The following is a 287-nucleotide window of genomic DNA, read 5'->3' on the forward strand; positions in this document are numbered from 1 at the left end:
GGCCACATGAAGATGGACTGTCCAAACTTAAAGAAAAGTTCCTTCAAAGGAAAGAACGACACTAAGACCGGATGAAGGGCATACATAGCTTGGGAAGATAACGACACCAGTTCTGCATCTGAGACAGAAAATGAAGAACAAGCTCACTTGTCACTTATGGCATCTCATCACTCAGATGATGAAGAGGTAAATGATTCTAACCTATTTTCTCCTTCCGAACTTCAAACCGCATTCAATGATTTGCATGATGAATACGTTAAATTGTCTAAAATATTTCTAAAACAGAA

Source organism: Lupinus angustifolius, chromosome LG12 (assembly GCF_001865875.1).
Source record: "Lupinus angustifolius cultivar Tanjil chromosome LG12, LupAngTanjil_v1.0, whole genome shotgun sequence".
Taxonomy (NCBI): domain Eukaryota; kingdom Viridiplantae; phylum Streptophyta; class Magnoliopsida; order Fabales; family Fabaceae; genus Lupinus; species Lupinus angustifolius.